Source organism: Montipora foliosa, chromosome 12 (genome assembly GCF_036669935.1).
Source record: "Montipora foliosa isolate CH-2021 chromosome 12, ASM3666993v2, whole genome shotgun sequence".
Taxonomy (NCBI): domain Eukaryota; kingdom Metazoa; phylum Cnidaria; class Anthozoa; order Scleractinia; family Acroporidae; genus Montipora; species Montipora foliosa.
Window position 1 is genome coordinate 33,689,444 of NC_090880.1, and position 26,610 is coordinate 33,716,053.

A 26,610-nucleotide genomic window follows, 5' to 3' on the forward strand; every position below is an offset into this window, starting at 1 on the left:
GAACCGCCATGTTTACAACAAGGCATTTTAGGCGTCCCAGTCTGCATGAAACTATCTCTGACCTCTGTCTCGAAAAGGCCAGACACGCACGGTTCTTACGTTACGTTTATGCCTGTGGAATCAAATAAAATGTCAGTGATTCCTTGTAAAGACCAGCATCTGTTTTTGGTATGCTACGTCACGGAGAGCCAGAACATTTACGCATGCGCTGACGGGATTTTTCAACAAGACAGAAAAACGCAGTACCTCCAGACACCGGCGCTGGAGCGTCGTACCAAACGAGTCATCCCGGGATTTCGGCCCGTGCGATCGCTTTTGGACGCAGTTGGCCCTTCGCTGCTTTCTGCTACCGACCTTGCCTCCCGGTACGGCATTGAGGGAGGGATATGTCGGCCCCTAAACCATATGAGACAAATCCCACGCCTACTCACAGCTCCAAACCGCCCTTGTCAATTTAACGTAAGAATTCGATGGCTTAAATACATAAGGCAAAAGTCATTTTATCTGACATGTGGTAAGCACTGAAGATCGCACATTACAAAGTGTGCGCACGCGCCCTACTAAACTTAACATACAGACATGCATGCATGCATTTCATCTCGAATTTCAGAATAACTACAGGAGCTAATGTCTTCCAGACATTACATTTGATGCTAAAATACATAACATATACAGATACATACCAAATACATAATATTCAAAGATATATTCATTAAAAAGAAAAGCCGCTGTACAAAATGCGGCCCTGGATTCTCTTTTAAAACGTACGGATAAAATCAGGTAGCGCATTCCGCAACTTAGCTGGTACGTAAGAAAAAAGAACTAAGACCATAACTGGTTGTTTTAGGTTTATTGAGGGACAGAATGTATAATTTGCGCGAAGATCATGCCTAAGAAGAGCACGAGAGAAACCTAACTACGTTAACTGCACACACCTGGGATACTGCTTAGTATCTGGCTAGAAATCGTCTTCTCACTTTTTCCTCCCGCCGCCCTTCAGCCATTTGATGAGGGCCAGTCTCGTGCTTCTCAAGTTGCCTCCTTCATGCCCAAAAGAATTCTGGGTAATTCTGCCATTCCATGACAAGGGAACACACCCGATTGTCATTTCATAGCTTTTTTTATAAGTGTCGGGCCACCCAGTCCTACCAGCAAAATACAGCATCCATTGAGGTTTTTAGCTTTCAAAACTTGCCCAAATTGTATCGGTAGGTCCTGGAATTCGTCCACAGAAAGGCCAGAGAGACAACTTCACTCGTGAACCGCCATGTTTACAACAAGGCATTTTAGGCGTCCCAGTCTGCATGAAACTATCTCTGACCTCTGTCTCGAAAAGGCCAGACACGCACGGTTCTTACGTTACGTTTATGCCTGTGGAATCAAATAAAATGTCAGTGATTCCTTGTAAAGACCAGCATCTGTTTTTGGTATGCTACGTCACGGAGAGCCAGAACATTTACGCATGCGCTGACGGGATTTTTCAACAAGACAGAAAAACGCAGTACCTCCAGACACCGGCGTTGGAGCGTCGTACCAAACGAGTCATCCCGGGATTTCGGCCCGTGCGATCGCTTTTGGACGCAGTTGGCCCTTCGCTGCTTTCTGCTACCGACCTTGCCTCCCGGTACGGCATTGAGGGAGGGATATGTCGGCCCCTAAACCATATGAGACAAATCCCACGCCTACTCACAGCTCCAAACCGCCCTTGTCAATTTAACGTAAGAATTCGATGGCTTAAATACATAAGGCAAAAGTCATTTTATCTGACATGTGGTAAGCACTGAAGATCGCACATTACAAAGTGTGCGCACGCGCCCTACTAAACTTAACATACAGACATGCATGCATGCATTTCATCTCGAATTTCAGAATAACTACAGGAGCTAATGTCTTCCAGACATTACATTTGATGCTAAAATACATAACATATACAGATACATACCAAATACATAATATTCAAAGATATATTCATTAAAAAGAAAAGCCGCTGTACAAAATGCGGCCCTGGATTCTCTTTTAAAACGTACGGATAAAATCAGGTAGCGCATTCCGCAACTTAGCTGGTACGTAAGAAAAAAGAACTAAGACCATAACTGGTTGTTTTAGGTTTATTGAGGGACAGAATGTATAATTTGCGCGAAGATCATGCCTAAGAAGAGCACGAGAGAAAACTAACTACGTTAACTGCACACACCTGGGATACTGCTTAGTATCTGGCTAGAAATCGTCTTCTCACTTTTTCCTCCCGCCGCCCTTCAGCCATTTGATGAGGGCCAGTCTCGTGCTTCTCAAGTTGCCTCCTTCATGCCCAAAAGAATTCTGGGTAATTCTGCCATTCCATGACAAGGGAACACACCCGATTGTCATTTCATAGCTTTTTTTATAAGTGTCGGGCCACCCAGTCCTACCAGCAAAATACAGCATCCATTGAGGTTTTTAGCTTTCAAAACTTGCCCAAATTGTATCGGTAGGTCCTGGAATTCGTCCACAGAAAGGCCAGAGAGACAACTTCACTCGTGAACCGCCATGTTTACAACAAGGCATTTTAGGCGTCCCAGTCTGCATGAAACTATCTCTGACCTCTGTCTCGAAAAGGCCAGACACGCACGGTTCTTACGTTACGTTTATGCCTGTGGAATCAAATAAAATGTCAGTGATTCCTTGTAAAGACCAGCATCTGTTTTTGGTATGCTACGTCACGGAGAGCCAGAACATTTACGCATGCGCTGACGGGATTTTTCAACAAGACAGAAAAACGCAGTACCTCCAGACACCGGCGCTGGAGCGTCGTACCAAACGAGTCATCCCGGGATTTCGGCCCGTGCGATCGCTTTTGGACGCAGTTGGCCCTTCGCTGCTTTCTGCTACCGACCTTGCCTCCCGGTACGGCATTGAGGGAGGGATATGTCGGCCCCTAAACCATATGAGACAAATCCCACGCCTACTCACAGCTCCAAACCGCCCTTGTCAATTTAACGTAAGAATTCGATGGCTTAAATACATAAGGCAAAAGTCATTTTATCTGACATGTGGTAAGCACTGAAGATCGCACATTACAAAGTGTGCGCACGCGCCCTACTAAACTTAACATACAGACATGCATGCATGCATTTCATCTCGAATTTCAGAATAACTACAGGAGCTAATGTCTTCCAGACATTACATTTGATGCTAAAATACATAACATATACAGATACATACCAAATACATAATATTCAAAGATATATTCATTAAAAAGAAAAGCCGCTGTACAAAATGCGGCCCTGGATTCTCTTTTAAAACGTACGGATAAAATCAGGTAGCGCATTCCGCAACTTAGCTGGTACGTAAGAAAAAAGAACTAAGACCATAACTGGTTGTTTTAGGTTTATTGAGGGACAGAATGTATAATTTGCGCGAAGATCATGCCTAAGAAGAGCACGAGAGAAAACTAACTACGTTAACTGCACACACCTGGGATACTGCTTAGTATCTGGCTAGAAATCGTCTTCTCACTTTTTCCTCCCGCCGCCCTTCAGCCATTTGATGAGGGCCAGTCTCGTGCTTCTCAAGTTGCCTCCTTCATGCCCAAAAGAATTCTGGGTAATTCTGCCATTCCATGACAAGGGAACACACCCGATTGTCATTTCATAGCTTTTTTTATAAGTGTCGGGCCACCCAGTCCTACCAGCAAAATACAGCATCCATTGAGGTTTTTAGCTTTCAAAACTTGCCCAAATTGTATCGGTAGGTCCTGGAATTCGTCCACAGAAAGGCCAGAGAGACAACTTCACTCGTGAACCGCCATGTTTACAACAAGGCATTTTAGGCGTCCCAGTCTGCATGAAACTATCTCTGACCTCTGTCTCGAAAAGGCCAGACACGCACGGTTCTTACGTTACGTTTATGCCTGTGGAATCAAATAAAATGTCAGTGATTCCTTGTAAAGACCAGCATCTGTTTTTGGTATGCTACGTCACGGAGAGCCAGAACATTTACGCATGCGCTGACGGGATTTTTCAACAAGACAGAAAAACGCAGTACCTCCAGACACCGGCGCTGGAGCGTCGTACCAAACGAGTCATCCCGGGATTTCGGCCCGTGCGATCGCTTTTGGACGCAGTTGGCCCTTCGCTGCTTTCTGCTACCGACCTTGCCTCCCGGTACGGCATTGAGGGAGGGATATGTCGGCCCCTAAACCATATGAGACAAATCCCACGCCTACTCACAGCTCCAAACCGCCCTTGTCAATTTAACGTAAGAATTCGATGGCTTAAATACATAAGGCAAAAGTCATTTTATCTGACATGTGGTAAGCACTGAAGATCGCACATTACAAAGTGTGCGCACGCGCCCTACTAAACTTAACATACAGACATGCATGCATGCATTTCATCTCGAATTTCAGAATAACTACAGGAGCTAATGTCTTCCAGACATTACATTTGATGCTAAAATACATAACATATACAGATACATACCAAATACATAATATTCAAAGATATATTCATTAAAAAGAAAAGCCGCTGTACAAAATGCGGCCCTGGATTCTCTTTTAAAACGTACGGATAAAATCAGGTAGCGCATTCCGCAACTTAGCTGGTACGTAAGAAAAAAGAACTAAGACCATAACTGGTTGTTTTAGGTTTATTGAGGGACAGAATGTATAATTTGCGCGAAGATCATGCCTAAGAAGAGCACGAGAGAAAACTAACTACGTTAACTGCACACACCTGGGATACTGCTTAGTATCTGGCTAGAAATCGTCTTCTCACTTTTTCCTCCCGCCGCGCTTCAGCCATTTGATGAGGGCCAGTCTCGTGCTTCTCAAGTTGCCTCCTTCATGCCCAAAAGAATTCTGGGTAATTCTGCCATTCCATGACAAGGGAACACACCCGATTGTCATTTCATAGCTTTTTTTATAAGTGTCGGGCCACCCAGTCCTACCAGCAAAATACAGCATCCATTGAGGTTTTTAGCTTTCAAAACGTGCCCAAATTGTATCGGTAGGTCCTGGAATTCGTCCACAGAAAGGCCAGAGAGACAACTTCACTCGTGAACCGCCATGTTTACAACAAGGCATTTTAGGCGTCCCAGTCTGCATGAAACTATCTCTGACCTCTGTCTCGAAAAGGCCAGACACGCACGGTTCTTACGTTACGTTTATGCCTGTGGAATCAAATAAAATGTCAGTGATTCCTTTTAAAGACCAGCATCTGTTTTTGGTATGCTACGTCACGGAGAGCCAGAACATTTACGCATGCGCTGACGGGATTTTTCAACAAGACAGAAAAACGCAGTACCTCCAGACACCGGCGCTGGAGCGTCGTACCAAACGAGTCATCCCGGGATTTCGGCCCGTGCGATCGCTTTTGGACGCAGTTGGCCCTTCGCTGCTTTCTGCTACCGACCTTGCCTCCCGGTACGGCATTGAGGGAGGGATATGTCGGCCCCTAAACCATATGAGACAAATCCCACGCCTACTCACAGCTCCAAACCGCCCTTGTCAATTTAACGTAAGAATTCGATGGCTTAAATACATAAGGCAAAAGTCATTTTATCTGACATGTGGTAAGCACTGAAGATCGCACATTACAAAGTGTGCGCACGCGCCCTACTAAACTTAACATACAGACATGCATGCATGCATTTCATCTCGAATTTCAGAATAACTACAGGAGCTAATGTCTTCCAGACATTACATTTGATGCTAAAATACATAACATATACAGATACATACCAAATACATAATATTCAAAGATATATTCATTAAAAAGAAAAGCCGCTGTACAAAATGCGGCCCTGGATTCTCTTTTAAAACGTACGGATAAAATCAGGTAGCGCATTCCGCAACTTAGCTGGTACGTAAGAAAAAAGAACTAAGACCATAACTGGTTGTTTTAGGTTTATTGAGGGACAGAATGTATAATTTGCGCGAAGATCATGCCTAAGAAGAGCACGAGAGAAAACTAACTACGTTAACTGCACACACCTGGGATACTGCTTAGTATCTGGCTAGAAATCGTCTTCTCACTTTTTCCTCCCGCCGCGCTTCAGCCATTTGATGAGGGCCAGTCTCGTGCTTCTCAAGTTGCCTCCTTCATGCCCAAAAGAATTCTGGGTAATTCTGCCATTCCATGACAAGGGAACACACCCGATTGTCATTTCATAGCTTTTTTTATAAGTGTCGGGCCACCCAGTCCTACCAGCAAAATACAGCATCCATTGAGGTTTTTAGCTTTCAAAACGTGCCCAAATTGTATCGGTAGGTCCTGGAATTCGTCCACAGAAAGGCCAGAGAGACAACTTCACTCGTGAACCGCCATGTTTACAACAAGGCATTTTAGGCGTCCCAGTCTGCATGAAACTATCTCTGACCTCTGTCTCGAAAAGGCCAGACACGCACGGTTCTTACGTTACGTTTATGCCTGTGGAATCAAATAAAATGTCAGTGATTCCTTTTAAAGACCAGCATCTGTTTTTGGTATGCTACGTCACGGAGAGCCAGAACATTTACGCATGCGCTGACGGGATTTTTCAACAAGACAGAAAAACGCAGTACCTCCAGACACCGGCGCTGGAGCGTCGTACCAAACGAGTCATCCCGGGATTTCGGCCCGTGCGATCGCTTTTGGACGCAGTTGGCCCTTCGCTGCTTTCTGCTACCGACCTTGCCTCCCGGTACGGCATTGAGGGAGGGATATGTCGGCCCCTAAACCATATGAGACAAATCCCACGCCTACTCACAGCTCCAAACCGCCCTTGTCAATTTAACGTAAGAATTCGATGGCTTAAATACATAAGGCAAAAGTCATTTTATCTGACATGTGGTAAGCACTGAAGATCGCACATTACAAAGTGTGCGCACGCGCCCTACTAAACTTAACATACAGACATGCATGCATGCATTTCATCTCGAATTTCAGAATAACTACAGGAGCTAATGTCTTCCAGACATTACATTTGATGCTAAAATACATAACATATACAGATACATACCAAATACATAATATTCAAAGATATATTCATTAAAAAGAAAAGCCGCTGTACAAAATGCGGCCCTGGATTCTCTTTTAAAACGTACGGATAAAATCAGGTAGCGCATTCCGCAACTTAGCTGGTACGTAAGAAAAAAGAACTAAGACCATAACTGGTTGTTTTAGGTTTATTGAGGGACAGAATGTATAATTTGCGCGAAGATCATGCCTAAGAAGAGCACGAGAGAAAACTAACTACGTTAACTGCACACACCTGGGATACTGCTTAGTATCTGGCTAGAAATCGTCTTCTCACTTTTTCCTCCCGCCGCGCTTCAGCCATTTGATGAGGGCCAGTCTCGTGCTTCTCAAGTTGCCTCCTTCATGCCCAAAAGAATTCTGGGTAATTCTGCCATTCCATGACAAGGGAACACACCCGATTGTCATTTCATAGCTTTTTTTATAAGTGTCGGGCCACCCAGTCCTACCAGCAAAATACAGCATCCATTGAGGTTTTTAGCTTTCAAAACGTGCCCAAATTGTATCGGTAGGTCCTGGAATTCGTCCACAGAAAGGCCAGAGAGACAACTTCACTCGTGAACCGCCATGTTTACAACAAGGCATTTTAGGCGTCCCAGTCTGCATGAAACTATCTCTGACCTCTGTCTCGAAAAGGCCAGACACGCACGGTTCTTACGTTACGTTTATGCCTGTGGAATCAAATAAAATGTCAGTGATTCCTTTTAAAGACCAGCATCTGTTTTTGGTATGCTACGTCACGGAGAGCCAGAACATTTACGCATGCGCTGACGGGATTTTTCAACAAGACAGAAAAACGCAGTACCTCCAGACACCGGCGCTGGAGCGTCGTACCAAACGAGTCATCCCGGGATTTCGGCCCGTGCGATCGCTTTTGGACGCAGTTGGCCCTTCGCTGCTTTCTGCTACCGACCTTGCCTCCCGGTACGGCATTGAGGGAGGGATATGTCGGCCCCTAAACCATATGAGACAAATCCCACGCCTACTCACAGCTCCAAACCGCCCTTGTCAATTTAACGTAAGAATTCGATGGCTTAAATACATAAGGCAAAAGTCATTTTATCTGACATGTGGTAAGCACTGAAGATCGCACATTACAAAGTGTGCGCACGCGCCCTACTAAACTTAACATACAGACATGCATGCATGCATTTCATCTCGAATTTCAGAATAACTACAGGAGCTAATGTCTTCCAGACATTACATTTGATGCTAAAATACATAACATATACAGATACATACCAAATACATAATATTCAAAGATATATTCATTAAAAAGAAAAGCCGCTGTACAAAATGCGGCCCTGGATTCTCTTTTAAAACGTACGGATAAAATCAGGTAGCGCATTCCGCAACTTAGCTGGTACGTAAGAAAAAAGAACTAAGACCATAACTGGTTGTTTTAGGTTTATTGAGGGACAGAATGTATAATTTGCGCGAAGATCATGCCTAAGAAGAGCACGAGAGAAAACTAACTACGTTAACTGCACACACCTGGGATACTGCTTAGTATCTGGCTAGAAATCGTCTTCTCACTTTTTCCTCCCGCCGCGCTTCAGCCATTTGATGAGGGCCAGTCTCGTGCTTCTCAAGTTGCCTCCTTCATGCCCAAAAGAATTCTGGGTAATTCTGCCATTCCATGACAAGGGAACACACCCGATTGTCATTTCATAGCTTTTTTTATAAGTGTCGGGCCACCCAGTCCTACCAGCAAAATACAGCATCCATTGAGGTTTTTAGCTTTCAAAACGTGCCCAAATTGTATCGGTAGGTCCTGGAATTCGTCCACAGAAAGGCCAGAGAGACAACTTCACTCGTGAACCGCCATGTTTACAACAAGGCATTTTAGGCGTCCCAGTCTGCATGAAACTATCTCTGACCTCTGTCTCGAAAAGGCCAGACACGCACGGTTCTTACGTTACGTTTATGCCTGTGGAATCAAATAAAATGTCAGTGATTCCTTTTAAAGACCAGCATCTGTTTTTGGTATGCTACGTCACGGAGAGCCAGAACATTTACGCATGCGCTGACGGGATTTTTCAACAAGACAGAAAAACGCAGTACCTCCAGACACCGGCGCTGGAGCGTCGTACCAAACGAGTCATCCCGGGATTTCGGCCCGTGCGATCGCTTTTGGACGCAGTTGGCCCTTCGCTGCTTTCTGCTACCGACCTTGCCTCCCGGTACGGCATTGAGGGAGGGATATGTCGGCCCCTAAACCATATGAGACAAATCCCACGCCTACTCACAGCTCCAAACCGCCCTTGTCAATTTAACGTAAGAATTCGATGGCTTAAATACATAAGGCAAAAGTCATTTTATCTGACATGTGGTAAGCACTGAAGATCGCACATTACAAAGTGTGCGCACGCGCCCTACTAAACTTAACATACAGACATGCATGCATGCATTTCATCTCGAATTTCAGAATAACTACAGGAGCTAATGTCTTCCAGACATTACATTTGATGCTAAAATACATAACATATACAGATACATACCAAATACATAATATTCAAAGATATATTCATTAAAAAGAAAAGCCGCTGTACAAAATGCGGCCCTGGATTCTCTTTTAAAACGTACGGATAAAATCAGGTAGCGCATTCCGCAACTTAGCTGGTACGTAAGAAAAAAGAACTAAGACCATAACTGGTTGTTTTAGGTTTATTGAGGGACAGAATGTATAATTTGCGCGAAGATCATGCCTAAGAAGAGCACGAGAGAAAACTAACTACGTTAACTGCACACACCTGGGATACTGCTTAGTATCTGGCTAGAAATCGTCTTCTCACTTTTTCCTCCCGCCGCGCTTCAGCCATTTGATGAGGGCCAGTCTCGTGCTTCTCAAGTTGCCTCCTTCATGCCCAAAAGAATTCTGGGTAATTCTGCCATTCCATGACAAGGGAACACACCCGATTGTCATTTCATAGCTTTTTTTATAAGTGTCGGGCCACCCAGTCCTACCAGCAAAATACAGCATCCATTGAGGTTTTTAGCTTTCAAAACGTGCCCAAATTGTATCGGTAGGTCCTGGAATTCGTCCACAGAAAGGCCAGAGAGACAACTTCACTCGTGAACCGCCATGTTTACAACAAGGCATTTTAGGCGTCCCAGTCTGCATGAAACTATCTCTGACCTCTGTCTCGAAAAGGCCAGACACGCACGGTTCTTACGTTACGTTTATGCCTGTGGAATCAAATAAAATGTCAGTGATTCCTTTTAAAGACCAGCATCTGTTTTTGGTATGCTACGTCACGGAGAGCCAGAACATTTACGCATGCGCTGACGGGATTTTTCAACAAGACAGAAAAACGCAGTACCTCCAGACACCGGCGCTGGAGCGTCGTACCAAACGAGTCATCCCGGGATTTCGGCCCGTGCGATCGCTTTTGGACGCAGTTGGCCCTTCGCTGCTTTCTGCTACCGACCTTGCCTCCCGGTACGGCATTGAGGGAGGGATATGTCGGCCCCTAAACCATATGAGACAAATCCCACGCCTACTCACAGCTCCAAACCGCCCTTGTCAATTTAACGTAAGAATTCGATGGCTTAAATACATAAGGCAAAAGTCATTTTATCTGACATGTGGTAAGCACTGAAGATCGCACATTACAAAGTGTGCGCACGCGCCCTACTAAACTTAACATACAGACATGCATGCATGCATTTCATCTCGAATTTCAGAATAACTACAGGAGCTAATGTCTTCCAGACATTACATTTGATGCTAAAATACATAACATATACAGATACATACCAAATACATAATATTCAAAGATATATTCATTAAAAAGAAAAGCCGCTGTACAAAATGCGGCCCTGGATTCTCTTTTAAAACGTACGGATAAAATCAGGTAGCGCATTCCGCAACTTAGCTGGTACGTAAGAAAAAAGAACTAAGACCATAACTGGTTGTTTTAGGTTTATTGAGGGACAGAATGTATAATTTGCGCGAAGATCATGCCTAAGAAGAGCACGAGAGAAAACTAACTACGTTAACTGCACACACCTGGGATACTGCTTAGTATCTGGCTAGAAATCGTCTTCTCACTTTTTCCTCCCGCCGCGCTTCAGCCATTTGATGAGGGCCAGTCTCGTGCTTCTCAAGTTGCCTCCTTCATGCCCAAAAGAATTCTGGGTAATTCTGCCATTCCATGACAAGGGAACACACCCGATTGTCATTTCATAGCTTTTTTTATAAGTGTCGGGCCACCCAGTCCTACCAGCAAAATACAGCATCCATTGAGGTTTTTAGCTTTCAAAACGTGCCCAAATTGTATCGGTAGGTCCTGGAATTCGTCCACAGAAAGGCCAGAGAGACAACTTCACTCGTGAACCGCCATGTTTACAACAAGGCATTTTAGGCGTCCCAGTCTGCATGAAACTATCTCTGACCTCTGTCTCGAAAAGGCCAGACACGCACGGTTCTTACGTTACGTTTATGCCTGTGGAATCAAATAAAATGTCAGTGATTCCTTTTAAAGACCAGCATCTGTTTTTGGTATGCTACGTCACGGAGAGCCAGAACATTTACGCATGCGCTGACGGGATTTTTCAACAAGACAGAAAAACGCAGTACCTCCAGACACCGGCGCTGGAGCGTCGTACCAAACGAGTCATCCCGGGATTTCGGCCCGTGCGATCGCTTTTGGACGCAGTTGGCCCTTCGCTGCTTTCTGCTACCGACCTTGCCTCCCGGTACGGCATTGAGGGAGGGATATGTCGGCCCCTAAACCATATGAGACAAATCCCACGCCTACTCACAGCTCCAAACCGCCCTTGTCAATTTAACGTAAGAATTCGATGGCTTAAATACATAAGGCAAAAGTCATTTTATCTGACATGTGGTAAGCACTGAAGATCGCACATTACAAAGTGTGCGCACGCGCCCTACTAAACTTAACATACAGACATGCATGCATGCATTTCATCTCGAATTTCAGAATAACTACAGGAGCTAATGTCTTCCAGACATTACATTTGATGCTAAAATACATAACATATACAGATACATACCAAATACATAATATTCAAAGATATATTCATTAAAAAGAAAAGCCGCTGTACAAAATGCGGCCCTGGATTCTCTTTTAAAACGTACGGATAAAATCAGGTAGCGCATTCCGCAACTTAGCTGGTACGTAAGAAAAAAGAACTAAGACCATAACTGGTTGTTTTAGGTTTATTGAGGGACAGAATGTATAATTTGCGCGAAGATCATGCCTAAGAAGAGCACGAGAGAAAACTAACTACGTTAACTGCACACACCTGGGATACTGCTTAGTATCTGGCTAGAAATCGTCTTCTCACTTTTTCCTCCCGCCGCGCTTCAGCCATTTGATGAGGGCCAGTCTCGTGCTTCTCAAGTTGCCTCCTTCATGCCCAAAAGAATTCTGGGTAATTCTGCCATTCCATGACAAGGGAACACACCCGATTGTCATTTCATAGCTTTTTTTATAAGTGTCGGGCCACCCAGTCCTACCAGCAAAATACAGCATCCATTGAGGTTTTTAGCTTTCAAAACGTGCCCAAATTGTATCGGTAGGTCCTGGAATTCGTCCACAGAAAGGCCAGAGAGACAACTTCACTCGTGAACCGCCATGTTTACAACAAGGCATTTTAGGCGTCCCAGTCTGCATGAAACTATCTCTGACCTCTGTCTCGAAAAGGCCAGACACGCACGGTTCTTACGTTACGTTTATGCCTGTGGAATCAAATAAAATGTCAGTGATTCCTTTTAAAGACCAGCATCTGTTTTTGGTATGCTACGTCACGGAGAGCCAGAACATTTACGCATGCGCTGACGGGATTTTTCAACAAGACAGAAAAACGCAGTACCTCCAGACACCGGCGCTGGAGCGTCGTACCAAACGAGTCATCCCGGGATTTCGGCCCGTGCGATCGCTTTTGGACGCAGTTGGCCCTTCGCTGCTTTCTGCTACCGACCTTGCCTCCCGGTACGGCATTGAGGGAGGGATATGTCGGCCCCTAAACCATATGAGACAAATCCCACGCCTACTCACAGCTCCAAACCGCCCTTGTCAATTTAACGTAAGAATTCGATGGCTTAAATACATAAGGCAAAAGTCATTTTATCTGACATGTGGTAAGCACTGAAGATCGCACATTACAAAGTGTGCGCACGCGCCCTACTAAACTTAACATACAGACATGCATGCATGCATTTCATCTCGAATTTCAGAATAACTACAGGAGCTAATGTCTTCCAGACATTACATTTGATGCTAAAATACATAACATATACAGATACATACCAAATACATAATATTCAAAGATATATTCATTAAAAAGAAAAGCCGCTGTACAAAATGCGGCCCTGGATTCTCTTTTAAAACGTACGGATAAAATCAGGTAGCGCATTCCGCAACTTAGCTGGTACGTAAGAAAAAAGAACTAAGACCATAACTGGTTGTTTTAGGTTTATTGAGGGACAGAATGTATAATTTGCGCGAAGATCATGCCTAAGAAGAGCACGAGAGAAAACTAACTACGTTAACTGCACACACCTGGGATACTGCTTAGTATCTGGCTAGAAATCGTCTTCTCACTTTTTCCTCCCGCCGCGCTTCAGCCATTTGATGAGGGCCAGTCTCGTGCTTCTCAAGTTGCCTCCTTCATGCCCAAAAGAATTCTGGGTAATTCTGCCATTCCATGACAAGGGAACACACCCGATTGTCATTTCATAGCTTTTTTTATAAGTGTCGGGCCACCCAGTCCTACCAGCAAAATACAGCATCCATTGAGGTTTTTAGCTTTCAAAACGTGCCCAAATTGTATCGGTAGGTCCTGGAATTCGTCCACAGAAAGGCCAGAGAGACAACTTCACTCGTGAACCGCCATGTTTACAACAAGGCATTTTAGGCGTCCCAGTCTGCATGAAACTATCTCTGACCTCTGTCTCGAAAAGGCCAGACACGCACGGTTCTTACGTTACGTTTATGCCTGTGGAATCAAATAAAATGTCAGTGATTCCTTTTAAAGACCAGCATCTGTTTTTGGTATGCTACGTCACGGAGAGCCAGAACATTTACGCATGCGCTGACGGGATTTTTCAACAAGACAGAAAAACGCAGTACCTCCAGACACCGGCGCTGGAGCGTCGTACCAAACGAGTCATCCCGGGATTTCGGCCCGTGCGATCGCTTTTGGACGCAGTTGGCCCTTCGCTGCTTTCTGCTACCGACCTTGCCTCCCGGTACGGCATTGAGGGAGGGATATGTCGGCCCCTAAACCATATGAGACAAATCCCACGCCTACTCACAGCTCCAAACCGCCCTTGTCAATTTAACGTAAGAATTCGATGGCTTAAATACATAAGGCAAAAGTCATTTTATCTGACATGTGGTAAGCACTGAAGATCGCACATTACAAAGTGTGCGCACGCGCCCTACTAAACTTAACATACAGACATGCATGCATGCATTTCATCTCGAATTTCAGAATAACTACAGGAGCTAATGTCTTCCAGACATTACATTTGATGCTAAAATACATAACATATACAGATACATACCAAATACATAATATTCAAAGATATATTCATTAAAAAGAAAAGCCGCTGTACAAAATGCGGCCCTGGATTCTCTTTTAAAACGTACGGATAAAATCAGGTAGCGCATTCCGCAACTTAGCTGGTACGTAAGAAAAAAGAACTAAGACCATAACTGGTTGTTTTAGGTTTATTGAGGGACAGAATGTATAATTTGCGCGAAGATCATGCCTAAGAAGAGCACGAGAGAAAACTAACTACGTTAACTGCACACACCTGGGATACTGCTTAGTATCTGGCTAGAAATCGTCTTCTCACTTTTTCCTCCCGCCGCGCTTCAGCCATTTGATGAGGGCCAGTCTCGTGCTTCTCAAGTTGCCTCCTTCATGCCCAAAAGAATTCTGGGTAATTCTGCCATTCCATGACAAGGGAACACACCCGATTGTCATTTCATAGCTTTTTTTATAAGTGTCGGGCCACCCAGTCCTACCAGCAAAATACAGCATCCATTGAGGTTTTTAGCTTTCAAAACGTGCCCAAATTGTATCGGTAGGTCCTGGAATTCGTCCACAGAAAGGCCAGAGAGACAACTTCACTCGTGAACCGCCATGTTTACAACAAGGCATTTTAGGCGTCCCAGTCTGCATGAAACTATCTCTGACCTCTGTCTCGAAAAGGCCAGACACGCACGGTTCTTACGTTACGTTTATGCCTGTGGAATCAAATAAAATGTCAGTGATTCCTTTTAAAGACCAGCATCTGTTTTTGGTATGCTACGTCACGGAGAGCCAGAACATTTACGCATGCGCTGACGGGATTTTTCAACAAGACAGAAAAACGCAGTACCTCCAGACACCGGCGCTGGAGCGTCGTACCAAACGAGTCATCCCGGGATTTCGGCCCGTGCGATCGCTTTTGGACGCAGTTGGCCCTTCGCTGCTTTCTGCTACCGACCTTGCCTCCCGGTACGGCATTGAGGGAGGGATATGTCGGCCCCTAAACCATATGAGACAAATCCCACGCCTACTCACAGCTCCAAACCGCCCTTGTCAATTTAACGTAAGAATTCGATGGCTTAAATACATAAGGCAAAAGTCATTTTATCTGACATGTGGTAAGCACTGAAGATCGCACATTACAAAGTGTGCGCACGCGCCCTACTAAACTTAACATACAGACATGCATGCATGCATTTCATCTCGAATTTCAGAATAACTACAGGAGCTAATGTCTTCCAGACATTACATTTGATGCTAAAATACATAACATATACAGATACATACCAAATACATAATATTCAAAGATATATTCATTAAAAAGAAAAGCCGCTGTACAAAATGCGGCCCTGGATTCTCTTTTAAAACGTACGGATAAAATCAGGTAGCGCATTCCGCAACTTAGCTGGTACGTAAGAAAAAAGAACTAAGACCATAACTGGTTGTTTTAGGTTTATTGAGGGACAGAATGTATAATTTGCGCGAAGATCATGCCTAAGAAGAGCACGAGAGAAAACTAACTACGTTAACTGCACACACCTGGGATACTGCTTAGTATCTGGCTAGAAATCGTCTTCTCACTTTTTCCTCCCGCCGCGCTTCAGCCATTTGATGAGGGCCAGTCTCGTGCTTCTCAAGTTGCCTCCTTCATGCCCAAAAGAATTCTGGGTAATTCTGCCATTCCATGACAAGGGAACACACCCGATTGTCATTTCATAGCTTTTTTTATAAGTGTCGGGCCACCCAGTCCTACCAGCAAAATACAGCATCCATTGAGGTTTTTAGCTTTCAAAACGTGCCCAAATTGTATCGGTAGGTCCTGGAATTCGTCCACAGAAAGGCCAGAGAGACAACTTCACTCGTGAACCGCCATGTTTACAACAAGGCATTTTAGGCGTCCCAGTCTGCATGAAACTATCTCTGACCTCTGTCTCGAAAAGGCCAGACACGCACGGTTCTTACGTTACGTTTATGCCTGTGGAATCAAATAAAATGTCAGTGATTCCTTTTAAAGACCAGCATCTGTTTTTGGTATGCTACGTCACGGAGAGCCAGAACATTTACGCATGCGCTGACGGGATTTTTCAACAAGACAGAAAAACGCAGTACCTCCAGACACCGGCGCTGGAGCGTCGTACCAAACGAGTCATCCCGGGATTTCGGCCCGTGCGATCGCTTTTGGACGCAGTTGGCCCTTCGCTGCTTTCTGCTACCGACCTTGCCTCCCGGTACGGCATTGAGGGAGGGATATGTCGGCCCCTAAACCATATGAGACAAATCCCACGCCTACTCACAGCTCCAAACCGCCCTTGTCAATTTAACGTAAGAATTCGATGGCTTAAATACATAAGGCAAAAGTCATTTTATCTGACATGTGGTAAGCACTGAAGATCGCACATTACAAAGTGTGCGCACGCGCCCTACTAAACTTAACATACAGACATGCATGCATGCATTTCATCTCGAATTTCAGAATAACTACAGGAGCTAATGTCTTCCAGACATTACATTTGATGCTAAAATACATAACATATACAGATACATACCAAATACATAATATTCAAAGATATATTCATTAAAAAGAAAAGCCGCTGTACAAAATGCGGCCCTGGATTCTCTTTTAAAACGTACGGATAAAATCAGGTAGCGCATTCCGCAACTTAGCTGGTACGTAAGAAAAAAGAACTAAGACCATAACTGGTTGTTTTAGGTTTATTGAGGGACAGAATGTATAATTTGCGCGAAGATCATGCCTAAGAAGAGCACGAGAGAAAACTAACTACGTTAACTGCACACACCTGGGATACTGCTTAGTATCTGGCTAGAAATCGTCTTCTCACTTTTTCCTCCCGCCGCGCTTCAGCCATTTGATGAGGGCCAGTCTCGTGCTTCTCAAGTTGCCTCCTTCATGCCCAAAAGAATTCTGGGTAATTCTGCCATTCCATGACAAGGGAACACACCCGATTGTCATTTCATAGCTTTTTTTATAAGTGTCGGGCCACCCAGTCCTACCAGCAAAATACAGCATCCATTGAGGTTTTTAGCTTTCAAAACGTGCCCAAATTGTATCGGTAGGTCCTGGAATTCGTCCACAGAAAGGCCAGAGAGACAACTTCACTCGTGAACCGCCATGTTTACAACAAGGCATTTTAGGCGTCCCAGTCTGCATGAAACTATCTCTGACCTCTGTCTCGAAAAGGCCAGACACGCACGGTTCTTACGTTACGTTTATGCCTGTGGAATCAAATAAAATGTCAGTGATTCCTTTTAAAGACCAGCATCTGTTTTTGGTATGCTACGTCACGGAGAGCCAGAACATTTACGCATGCGCTGACGGGATTTTTCAACAAGACAGAAAAACGCAGTACCTCCAGACACCGGCGCTGGAGCGTCGTACCAAACGAGTCATCCCGGGATTTCGGCCCGTGCGATCGCTTTTGGACGCAGTTGGCCCTTCGCTGCTTTCTGCTACCGACCTTGCCTCCCGGTACGGCATTGAGGGAGGGATATGTCGGCCCCTAAACCATATGAGACAAATCCCACGCCTACTCACAGCTCCAAACCGCCCTTGTCAATTTAACGTAAGAATTCGATGGCTTAAATACATAAGGCAAAAGTCATTTTATCTGACATGTGGTAAGCACTGAAGATCGCACATTACAAAGTGTGCGCACGCGCCCTACTAAACTTAACATACAGACATGCATGCATGCATTTCATCTCGAATTTCAGAATAACTACAGGAGCTAATGTCTTCCAGACATTACATTTGATGCTAAAATACATAACATATACAGATACATACCAAATACATAATATTCAAAGATATATTCATTAAAAAGAAAAGCCGCTGTACAAAATGCGGCCCTGGATTCTCTTTTAAAACGTACGGATAAAATCAGGTAGCGCATTCCGCAACTTAGCTGGTACGTAAGAAAAAAGAACTAAGACCATAACTGGTTGTTTTAGGTTTATTGAGGGACAGAATGTATAATTTGCGCGAAGATCATGCCTAAGAAGAGCACGAGAGAAAACTAACTACGTTAACTGCACACACCTGGGATACTGCTTAGTATCTGGCTAGAAATCGTCTTCTCACTTTTTCCTCCCGCCGCGCTTCAGCCATTTGATGAGGGCCAGTCTCGTGCTTCTCAAGTTGCCTCCTTCATGCCCAAAAGAATTCTGGGTAATTCTGCCATTCCATGACAAGGGAACACACCCGATTGTCATTTCATAGCTTTTTTTATAAGTGTCGGGCCACCCAGTCCTACCAGCAAAATACAGCATCCATTGAGGTTTTTAGCTTTCAAAACGTGCCCAAATTGTATCGGTAGGTCCTGGAATTCGTCCACAGAAAGGCCAGAGAGACAACTTCACTCGTGAACCGCCATGTTTACAACAAGGCATTTTAGGCGTCCCAGTCTGCATGAAACTATCTCTGACCTCTGTCTCGAAAAGGCCAGACACGCACGGTTCTTACGTTACGTTTATGCCTGTGGAATCAAATAAAATGTCAGTGATTCCTTTTAAAGACCAGCATCTGTTTTTGGTATGCTACGTCACGGAGAGCCAGAACATTTACGCATGCGCTGACGGGATTTTTCAACAAGACAGAAAAACGCAGTACCTCCAGACACCGGCGCTGGAGCGTCGTACCAAACGAGTCATCCCGGGATTTCGGCCCGTGCGATCGCTTTTGGACGCAGTTGGCCCTTCGCTGCTTTCTGCTACCGACCTTGCCTCCCGGTACGGCATTGAGGGAGGGATATGTCGGCCCCTAAACCATATGAGACAAATCCCACGCCTACTCACAGCTCCAAACCGCCCTTGTCAATTTAACGTAAGAATTCGATGGCTTAAATACATAAGGCAAAAGTCATTTTATCTGACATGTGGTAAGCACTGAAGATCGCACATTACAAAGTGTGCGCACGCGCCCTACTAAACTTAACATACAGACATGCATGCATGCATTTCATCTCGAATTTCAGAATAACTACAGGAGCTAATGTCTTCCAGACATTACATTTGATGCTAAAATACATAACATATACAGATACATACCAAATACATAATATTCAAAGATATATTCATTAAAAGAAAAGCCGCTGTACAAAATGCGGCCCTGGATTCTCTTTTAAAACGTACGGATAAAATCAGGTAGCGCATTCCGCAACTTAGCTGGTACGTAAGAAAAAAGAACTAAGACCATAACTGGTTGTTTTAGGTTTATTGAGGGACAGAATGTATAATTTGCGCGAAGATCATGCCTAAGAAGAGCACGAGAGAAAACTAACTACGTTAACTGCACACACCTGGGATACTGCTTAGTATCTGGCTAGAAATCGTCTTCTCACTTTTTCCTCCCGCCGCGCTTCAGCCATTTGATGAGGGCCAGTCTCGTGCTTCTCAAGTTGCCTCCTTCATGCCCAAAAGAATTCTGGGTAATTCTGCCATTCCATGACAAGGGAACACACCCGATTGTCATTTCATAGCTTTTTTTATAAGTGTCGGGCCACCCAGTCCTACCAGCAAAATACAGCATCCATTGAGGTTTTTAGCTTTCAAAACGTGCCCAAATTGTATCGGTAGGTCCTGGAATTCGTCCACAGAAAGGCCAGAGAGACAACTTCACTCGTGAACCGCCATGTTTACAACAAGGCATTTTAGGCGTCCCAGTCTGCATGAAACTATCTCTGACCTCTGTCTCGAAAAGGCCAGACACGCACGGTTCTTACGTTACGTTTATGCCTGTGGAATCAAATAAAATGTCAGTGATTCCTTTTAAAGACCAGCATCTGTTTTTGGTATGCTACGTCACGGAGAGCCAGAACATTTACGCATGCGCTGACGGGATTTTTCAACAAGACAGAAAAACGCAGTACCTCCAGACACCGGCGCTGGAGCGTCGTACCAAACGAGTCATCCCGGGATTTCGGCCCGTGCGATCGCTTTTGGACGCAGTTGGCCCTTCGCTGCTTTCTGCTACCGACCTTGCCTCCCGGTACGGCATTGAGGGAGGGATATGTCGGCCCCTAAACCATATGAGACAAATCCCACGCCTACTCACAGCTCCAAACCGCCCTTGTCAATTTAACGTAAGAATTCGATGGCTTAAATACATAAGGCAAAAGTCATTTTATCTGACATGTGGTAAGCACTGAAGATCGCACATTACAAAGTGTGCGCACGCGCCCTACTAAACTTAACATACAGACATGCATGCATGCATTTCATCTCGAATTTCAGAATAACTACAGGAGCTAATGTCTTCCAGACATTACATTTGATGCTAAAATACATAACATATACAGATACATACCAAATACATAATATTCAAAGATATATTCATTAAAAAGAAAAGCCGCTGTACAAAATGCGGCCCTGGATTCTCTTTTAAAACGTACGGATAAAATCAGGTAGCGCATTCCGCAACTTAGCTGGTACGTAAGAAAAAAGAACTAAGACCATAACTGGTTGTTTTAGGTTTATTGAGGGACAGAATGTATAATTTGCGCGAAGATCATGCCTAAGAAGAGCACGAGAGAAAACTAACTACGTTAACTGCACACACCTGGGATACTGCTTAGTATCTGGCTAGAAATCGTCTTCTCACTTTTTCCTCCCGCCGCGCTTCAGCCATTTGATGAGGGCCAGTCTCGTGCTTCTCAAGTTGCCTCCTTCATGCCCAAAAGAATTCTGGGTAATTCTGCCATTCCATGACAAGGGAACACACCCGATTGTCATTTCATAGCTTTTTTTATAAGTGTCGGGCCACCCAGTCCTACCAGCAAAATACAGCATCCATTGAGGTTTTTAGCTTTCAAAACGTGCCCAAATTGTATCGGTAGGTCCTGGAATTCGTCCACAGAAAGGCCAGAGAGACAACTTCACTCGTGAACCGCCATGTTTACAACAAGGCATTTTAGGCGTCCCAGTCTGCATGAAACTATCTCTGACCTCTGTCTCGAAAAGGCCAGACACGCACGGTTCTTACGTTACGTTTATGCCTGTGGAATCAAATAAAATGTCAGTGATTCCTTTTAAAGACCAGCATCTGTTTTTGGTATGCTACGTCACGGAGAGCCAGAACATTTACGCATGCGCTGACGGGATTTTTCAACAAGACAGAAAAACGCAGTACCTCCAGACACCGGCGCTGGAGCGTCGTACCAAACGAGTCATCACGTGATTTCGGCCCGTGCGATCGCTTTTGGACGCAGTTGGCCCTTCGCTGCTTTCTGCTACCGACCTTGCCTCCCGGTACGGCATTGAGGGAGGGATATGTCGGCCCCTAAACCATATGAGACAAATCCCACGCCTACTCACAGCTCCAAACCGCCCTTGTCAATTTAACGTAAGAATTCGATGGCTTAAATACATAAGGCAAAAGTCATTTTATCTGACATGTGGTAAGCACTGAAGATCGCACATTACAAAGTGTGCGCACGCGCCCTACTAAACTTAACATACAGACATGCATGCATGCATTTCATCTCGAATTTCAGAATAACTACAGGAGCTAATGTCTTCCAGACATTACATTTGATGCTAAAATACATAACATATACAGATACATACCAAATACATAATATTCAAAGATATATTCATTAAAAAGAAAAGCCGCTGTACAAAATGCGGCCCTGGATTCTCTTTTAAAACGTACGGATAAAATCAGGTAGCGCATTCCGCAACTTAGCTGGTACGTAAGAAAAAAGAACTAAGACCATAACTGGTTGTTTTAGGTTTATTGAGGGACAGAATGTATAATTTGCGCGAAGATCATGCCTAAGAAGAGCACGAGAGAAAACTAACTACGTTAACTGCACACACCTGGGATACTGCTTAGTATCTGGCTAGAAATCGTCTTCTCACTTTTTCCTCCCGCCGCGCTTCAGCCATTTGATGAGGGCCAGTCTCGTGCTTCTCAAGTTGCCTCCTTCATGCCCAAAAGAATTCTGGGTAATTCTGCCATTCCATGACAAGGGAACACACCCGATTGTCATTTCATAGCTTTTTTTATAAGTGTCGGGCCACCCAGTCCTACCAGCAAAATACAGCATCCATTGAGGTTTTTAGCTTTCAAAACGTGCCCAAATTGTATCGGTAGGTCCTGGAATTCGTCCACAGAAAGGCCAGAGAGACAACTTCACTCGTGAACCGCCATGTTTACAACAAGGCATTTTAGGCGTCCCAGTCTGCATGAAACTATCTCTCGTCTCTGTGTTCTTTCAAAGGCTTGGCTTCACCCACATTCTAGCTTAATGATGCTAGGATGTCGGCTTCTGTGGAAGAAACTGCCCCGAAAAATCACTTATAATGTGATAAACCTACCATATTTGATCCAATTCGTTGACTTCTCGAACTAGGACGGTTGACATTTGTCACGTGATGCCTTAACCTGAGCCCACCCACTGTGTCCCAAAACCGCAGATGTTTCAATGAGTACTGTTTATACGGTGAAGCGAAGTGCAGCACATCGTTTATCGCCATAAAAGTACTGAAGACGGCAAGCACTTGGGACGTAAATTGTTAAGCTTATGACTTGTTCATACAAAATGTAACGATTATGAGGATGACGAGGAGGTAAAACTCTCTGCTCTGCGAGTTGGGTATCCTACAAAAATCGCGCCTAACCAAGTGATTAATAAGATCCCCCCAGGATTGTCCAGCACTCTCACAGGACTCTGAGTTAAGTATTAAATCAGTTAAAGAAAGGAGGTTATTTTTTGGTAATTTCATATTTTACTAAAGATATTTCGTATGCTTATGCAGTATTAGGTTATCTGTTAAAAAGGGGTGGCTTTACACTTTATAATTGCCACATCTTGTCAAATTGCAAAGAAAAGTTATTTCAGGGATAACTGTTTCAGTAATTCTAGAGGTAAGGGATAAACTGCCCCCCGGAATTTTAGGCAAAAGGGATCACTAAAACCTCCTTAACATGGGCTCACTTAGGTAAGCTCAGAGTAATTGAAAGCCATGGATCATTTTGGTACCGCTCTTTGTTTCTGATCAAACTTCTGCAACTGTATTTAGGATGTGAGAAAGGTGAGCTTAAACAATCTCGTCTTCCATTTTTTGGTCAACCGTCTAATAACTATATGTTGTGATTGTAGTTCATCAACGGGAAGGGACTCTGTCGACCTACACGCTCTCCATTTGGGTCATCCCAAGAGATGGTTGGCACACCAGTTGGGGTGATCAAGCGTTATTTACGAAAGCTTTCAGTACAATATTCTTTTGATAAAATACCTATGCTACAATATATATCTCATGCACTTTTAATCATAATTGCAATTAATGATTACTTGTATTAAGGCTGGTTCTGCCGTCTGTTTAACAGCCTATCTAAATTTGGTAAAAAGCAAAACAAATTTCCCGGTCAATAGCCCATTCGGCCTCGCCTCATGGGTTATTGACCCGTAGCCCTTGTGGGCTACTAGGTCTAATATTAATGAGACTCCTGATATACTACGGACACATTGTCAATGGCTTTAAAAATTCTCGATAAAATCTTAAATTGAATCCTATAACTAACCGGTAACCAATGTAACTGCTTCACTGTAACGGAGTAATGTGACAATATTTTCGTTAAAAGTAACTCTAGCGGCCGCATTCAAGGCTGAACGGCTGAACTTTCGCTATTTGATACGCAGGCAGACCATACAGTAAACTACAAGGAAGGATTACGTTTTGGCCGTGTGGCACCTATATTTGAACAGACTTACCTGATTAGAGTGTAAAAATGTTCATTGCCGTGACTTTAAGATCTTCAGTTCCTATGGCCTGACCTTGACCTTGACCTTGTAGCTCAGTGGGTAGAGCAGCGGGGATGTAACCCGAAGGTCGTCGGTTCAATTCCCACCCTGGTCAGAGTTTTTCTCTGTCCTTGTGTGGGCCATTTCCATAAGTAAGGCTAACGCTCACATGGTTCATATGGGGTAAAAACTTAGCACTTCACCTTACACTCTAATCAGTTAAGTCCATAGACCTTATTCATAAATGGCGGCCAATTTATAATTCTTTTGTCGAAGTGCAAATTAGCCTACCAAGCCTCGATACCATACAATGAATTGAAAAGAATTCTTGCTCTAAAATGAGGCTTAGTAGGCTAATTTGCACGTGAACAAAAGAATTATAAATGTGACCGCCATTTATGAATAAGGTCTATACAGTACTGTTGCAGCAATCCACCCTACTGGTGACAAATGCATGGATTAAAGTTCCTGTGGTTTCTAGAGATAAATATTTCCGGCTCTTTTGTGCATTCTCGGAAATTTGAAACAATAACGGTCGTCAACGGTTACAACATTATACCATTAACGCGACTGCGCGTATTTTTGGCTGTGGCCAGAGTCCGTGTTCTTGGCGCCGATCAAAAGAAAAGCGGACTTTGGGGACGAGAATGCATAAGACGAGGAAAGAACCGTGAAAGGTTCCATTTTGCATACGCGCACCTTAACCAAACCTAATGTTATTTGCCGGTACCATTAGAGAGACCAAATAGGCAATCTCTACCCCCGAGTTTCACGAGTTAACCTCCTTGGTTCCACACCAACCAAAAAATTACCTTTTCATCTCTTTCACCACTTTTCTTAGCCAACCTTTCCCACACATGCATCCCGCTTAAGGTGATACCTCAGTATTGCACTGCGCATATGGTGTGTCATTTAAAAATTTGTCAAATTTGTAACATTGTAAATATGGCGTAAGCCGATCATACACGCAGAAACAGTTCTCAAAACACGTGAGAGAAGTTATGAATGACCCATAATTCTTTGCAAATAAGCAATATATGGTTCGCTGCGCTCACTCGTGAAATATTTTTCAACACTCGAAGAGAAATTTCGCATCTCCGCGCGGCCATGTAATATCCTCTATTTATAGGGAACATTCACTAAAACAACGAAATAACTATATACTACATGGTTATAATCAAAACTGTTCGAAATTTTCCCAGTGAAAGCGTTTGCATTCGAAATAAATGAATTTCAAGAACACTTGTTTTGGTTTCAAATTTCCCGGGCGTCGCCATCCAACCTCGTTCCCAGGGTCTCTTTGCCGACGAGGAGAGAGAACCTGGGGATGAGGTTGGCCGCCATCTTGTATAAATGTGATGTATTATACGGTTACCCTGTGTGAAAATAACAACCTCGAACCCAAGCTCTCTCTCTTCTCCTCCCTTGCCGTCGAGGTTGTGAAAATAAGAGCAACTGTAACACTTCTTTTCGATACAAACACTTTTTTGAAGAACATTGTCCCGTAAATTTTGATTGCAAACATTAGTTTGTTCGGTTTAAAATTACTCATTAGGCGGAGTAGAGGCTCCCTTTAAAATAACAAATCGTGAAAGTATTGCCCATGGTCGAAGTTCGAAAAATTGGCACCGCGTTATTAACCGTTTCAATTTCCCTAGGTATTCGATACTGTGCACTTACACTGGTACATTTATTCAGGGGCGGTTCCGTTCACGTCCTCCCACCCTCATTTACTGAAGTGGCTTAAATGTCATCATCTCTTTATTCAATTTCAACAGTTCATCACATTTTACACGTGTCTGACGTGATGAATTAAATACGGTAGGAGTTCCACCTAACTCCGTTAAGTCTTTTAAAACATTCCGACAAATATATTCGATATATTAAAATTCAACATAAAATCGACGCTCTGGGGAATAAAAAGAAGGATTTGTATGAGTTTATTTCTCCGCAGAGCATCAAGATGGTGGCTTTTGTTTTACGTATCGAAATTGGGCAATTAGTTTCAACCATTTCAACGTTTCCACATAACAGTTGTTCAGTCCCTTTAATTAGATCTCTTACTTTTAATTTCCTTTTCTTCCAATTTTAACGATTCTTTTTGAAAAGATAGTATGTCTAAATGTCTTAAGTAATTCGGGAGACTCTTGCACATTAGGATTTAGTGTTCAAGACGCAAAAATCACCTGCTTCTGTCCCCTGGCTTGAATTAGTAGTTGTAATCATCGTTATTGATTGAAGATATACGAACGTCACAAAAAGTGGTTTGCAGAAGGGTCCTCAGATTGAAATAGGGAATAAACATTCATACACTGTTACATATAAGGCTTGAAGCTTGTAGGCCA

The 26,610-nt window shown here is 43.9% G+C and overlaps 1 protein-coding gene across 1 annotated transcript in view; it reads right to left on the reverse strand.

The window, feature by feature from the left end:
* Positions 1-26,297: 26,297 nt before the first annotated feature.
* Positions 26,298-26,610, reverse strand: part of LOC137978562 (uncharacterized) — a 12,171-nt gene continuing 11,858 nt past the window's right edge. The window contains exon 11 of the mRNA XM_068825552.1: positions 26,298-26,610. This exon is cut by the window's right edge and continues 384 nt beyond it. The gene's annotated coding sequence lies outside the window, so the exon portion shown is untranslated.